The sequence below is a fragment of the Pimephales promelas genome, chromosome 16 (assembly GCF_988280905.1).
Source record: "Pimephales promelas chromosome 16, fPimPro1.hap1.1, whole genome shotgun sequence".
In the NCBI taxonomy this organism is placed as follows: Eukaryota; Metazoa; Chordata; class Actinopteri; order Cypriniformes; family Leuciscidae; genus Pimephales; species Pimephales promelas.
The window spans coordinates 4428757-4433278 of record NC_142784.1 but is presented as its reverse complement, the minus strand read 5'-3'; the positions used below and the strand labels follow the sequence as shown (position 1 = coordinate 4433278).

At 54.3% G+C, this 4522-nt stretch overlaps 1 protein-coding gene across 1 annotated transcript in view; it reads left to right on the top strand.

The window, feature by feature from the left end:
• The window catches only part of LOC120466787 (uncharacterized), a 329947-nt gene that overhangs the window by 283392 nt on the left and 42033 nt on the right, over positions 1–4522 (top strand). The gene's annotated exons all lie outside the window — the stretch shown is intronic.

Genomic DNA, 4522 nt, shown 5'->3' with positions numbered 1-4522 from the left:
TCAGTATATGTTTGATCATCATTCAGACCTGGTCCGAAACAGCAGACTTGTAAGCTATTAATAAATAATAGATACAAGCAGATGACAAATATGTTATAATAACCGTAATTAAACTACTAATCTTAATACCTGTTCCATCTTGTCACAGAACAGAAGGGCACAGACAGGTGAGTTTGAACAGAGTTTATTGAAATAGGATAACAATGGTAAGTAGCGTGGTAGTTGAAGTTGGAGATGGATATAAACAGTCTGATGATGGTTCTCTTATCTGAATAGGAGCGGGAGGTCAGAGTGCGGACGGGAGCAATGGAGAGAGGATCGGAGCTGGAGACAGGAGCGGACTGGAAACAGACGGGGACCAAGGACAGGAACTGACGGCAGGCTGACGGGCTGGAGAATCAATGCAGGTAAGTAATAGCAGGAACGTGGAATAGCGATAGGGAGTCTGTAGTCGTGGTAAAGACGAGACCAGACAGTGAGTGACTGAATGAGGTGAGTATATATGGAGTGGATGATAGTCCGGATAAGTAATGGCAGGTGGTGACGGCAGGTGGTGATGATTAGTAGTCGGGGGAACCGGAACGAGTAGGTGGAGTGAAGGTATCTGGTGCTGACGCCGACGGATCCGTGACAGTACCCCCCCCCCCCACGGCCAGCTCCAGCTGGCGGGCGGGACCGACGACGGGGACGACCACGGCCCCTGGGTGCAGGACGATCTGGATGGGCTGAATGGAAGTCCTGGAGTAGGGTGGGATCCAGAATGTCCTCCCGCTGGACCCAGCATCTCTCCTCCACACCAAATCCTTCCCAGTCAACGAGGTATTCCAGAAGGCCGCCCCGTCGCCGGGAATCGAGGATTTCGTGCACTCGGTAGATGTTGTCGTCCTCCGGATCCGTAGGAGGAGGGGGCACGTCCGCAGCATCAGACCCTGGGGAGGAAGAAGTGAGAGGATTAGCATATGGTTTGAGAAGGGAAACGTGGAAGGTAGGTGCAATGCGGTAATGAGCGGGCAGTGATAGTCGATAGGTGACGGGATTGATCTGCCTCTGTATGGCGAACGGACCGATGTATCTGGGACTCAGCTTACGACAGGGCTGTCGGAGACGGATGTCCCGGGTGGAGAGCCAGACCAATTGTCCAGGATGGTATTGGGGAGTAGAGGCACGTCAAGTGTCGGCCTGGCTCGTGTTTCCGGACAGCCCGCTGGAGGTGAGTATGGGCTGAGTCCCAGACCCTCTCGCTCGTCTGGAACCAGTGATGGACTGCTGGAACGTCTGATGGTTCTCCGGACCAGGGAAACAGAGGAGGTTGGTAGCCGAGTATGCACTGGAAGGGGGTGAGTCCTGTGGTGGATTGGCGGAGAGAATTTTGTGCATACTCGGCCCACGGTAGATAGCGACTCCAGCAGTCCTGGTGGTCGTGGCAGTATGACCGTAGATATCTCCCGATTTCCTGGATCTTCCGCTCAGTCTGGCCGTTGGACTGGGGGTGGTACCCCGACGTAAGGCTGACGGAAACGCCCAGGAGATTGAAGAAGGCTTTCCACACTCGGGAGATAAATTGTGGACCTCTGTCAGACACCACATCCTCGGGGATTCCAAAATTCCGGAAGACGTGGTGGAATAGGGCTTCGGCGGTCTCAAAGGCTGTAGGTAACCCGGGGAGAGGAATCAGTTGGCATGCCTTGGAGAAGCGGTCGACTACCACGAGAATGCAGGTGTGATTGTTGGAACTGGGAAGGTCGGTGACGAAGTCGACACCCAGATGGGACCAGGGTCGAGTGGGAATGGGTAGAGGGATGAGTTTGCCTTCGGGAAGATGACGGGGAACCTTGGCCATGGCACAGACTGAGCATCCCCTGACTTATCGGGAGACATCTTGGGCCATACCCGGCCACCAATAACGTTGTTGGACGAGCGAGAGAGTTAATTGGCTGCCTGGGTGTCCAGAGCCCGGGGAGGTATGTACTGAGTCCATGAGGGACAGGCGTAGGCGGGTCGGGACATAAACCCGTCCCTCTGGACCTCCCGGCGGAGCAGGTTCGGATTGGGTGGTTTCGGCGATGTGATCGTCCATACTCCACTGAATGGGGCTTACGATGACGGCTGGAGGGAGGATGGTCTCGGGACTGAGAGGAGGAGAACTGGGCTGGAACTGTCGTGATAGAGCGTCTGCTTTTACATTCTTGTGTCCAGGACGGTAGGTGACGGAGAAGTTAAAGCGGGTGAAGAAGAGGGCCCAGCGGGCTTGATCGGTGATGACGGTAAAAGGGTGTTGAGCCCCCTCCAGCCAGTGCCTCCATTCTTCTAAGGCTAGTTTGATAGCGAGCAGCTCTCGATTGCCGATATCATAATTCTGCTCCACCGGGGACAGTTTTTTGGAGTAGAAGGCACATGGATGGAGTTGCAATGGAGTCCCCTGCCGATGGGAAAGAACCGCTCCTACCCCGGAGGTAGAGGCGTCCACTTCAACGATGAATGGTTGAGCTGGATCGGGAAGGGAGAGGGTAGGAGCAGAACTGAAGGCCCGTTTCAGACTGTCTAACGCCCGTGTGGCGTCGGTGTTCCAGGACAGAGACTTGGCCCCGGCCTTGAGGAGGTTTGTGAGAGGGAAGCAGGTCTGACTGAAGTTTTGGATGAAGCGTCGGTAGAAGTTAGCAAACCCAAGGAACCGTTGGAGGTCCTTCCGGGAGGTGGGTTGTGGCCAGTTGTTGACGGCATCCACCTTCCTCTGGTCCATGGTTATGCCGCGGGGAGTGATGTGGTATCCCAGGAACTGAATGGTGTCTTGATGGAATTCACATTTCTCTAGTTTCAGGAAGAGTATATGATCTCTTAAACGTTGGAGTACGGTTTGGACATGGCGGATGTGAGTAGGCAGATCTGGAGAGTATGTGAGGATATCATCGATGTAGATTATGACAAATTGGTGGAGTAAGTCTCTAAATATCTCATTCATAAATCCCTGGAATACGGCGGGTGAGTTGGACAATCCGAAGGGCATGACGAGATACTCGTAGTGCCCCGCAGGGGTAATGAAAGCGGTCTTCCATTCGTCTCCTTCACGGATGCGGATGAGGTTGTAGGCACTACGGAGGTCGAGCTTGGAATAGACGGTAGCCCCACGGAGTTGTTCTAGAGCTGCGGGGAACAGAGGAAGAGGATAGCGGTACTTGATGGTGGATTGATTGAGTACTCGATAGTCGATGCAGGGGCGCAAGCCTCCGTTCTTTTTGCCCACGAAGAAGAAACTTGAGGCGGCAAGGGACGTGGATGGTCGAATATATCCTTGGCTCAGGGCTTCCTGGATGTACTCCTCCATGGCCTTCTGCTCCGGGATGGACAGAGGATAGATCTTACCTCGCGGTAGTACCGCCCCAGGCAGCAGGTCGATCGCACAGTCCCATGGCCGGTGTGGTGGTAAGGTGGTTGCCAGCTGTTTATCAAAGACATCCTGGAACGCCCGGTAAGGAAGGGGAATTTCAGGGAGAAACTCGGAAGGGGGACTCTCCACGGAGGTGGCGGACAGAGGGATTTTCTGGACCGGAGCGGAAGGGCGGCTAGATGGTTTGGGAATGGTAGGCAGGCAACGATGATGGCATTCTTCACCCCACTGTAAGACCTCTCCGGTGGACCACTGGATATGCGGTGAGTGGAGTTCTAACCAAGGGCGTCCCAGGATGATCTCGGCAGTCGAGCCCTCCAGCACCAGAAATGAAATTGCCTCCTTGTGAAGCCAGCCGATCTCCAACCCAAGATCTGGGCTGCGGTGTCCGATCCGACCACGGCCAAGGGGTTTTCCCACGATGGACTGGACGTGAAGGGTGTGAGGGATGGTACGTTGCCTGGTTTGGAGCCGATGGAGGGTGGGGAGTGAGATGAAGTTACCGGCGGATCCTGAATCAATTAGCGCTTGAACTGGAAGGGAACGGTTCATATAAGTGATATTAGCAGATGTATACTTCATATTCGAGATGGATAGGGGTAGTTGAACTGTACTAACTGCGGGTCGGGGTGGACGGATGGGACAGGTGGATAGCATGTGTCCAGCAGCTCCGCAATACAAACATAAGCCGCTGGTTATGCGGCGGTTTCTCTCGGAGATCGAGAGGCGGGCAGACCCTATCTCCATCGGTTCTGGTGCTGGAGGACTGTAAGCAACTGATGGACGAGGAGGCGGAGGTGCAGGGCTATCTAGTTGGCAAGCAGTGCGGCGTTGATCAATGCGAATAGATCGTTGGATGATGCTCTCGATACCCACTGTGTCATCGTAGATGGCTAACTGAAGGTGAATGTCGGGGTTCAGACCGTGGCGATATGCGGTGATGAGGGCGGACTCATTCCATCCCAGTGTGGCGGCGAGGGTCCGGAACTGCAGAGCATATGAGGCAACTGATGATCTCCCTTGTTTCAAACGAAACAGCTGATCTTGCACCGAGATCGAGTGCACAGATTGGGAGAACACTTCCTGGAAATGACTGGAGAAAGTGGCGAATGTTCTGGTTACGGGCCCACGATCTTT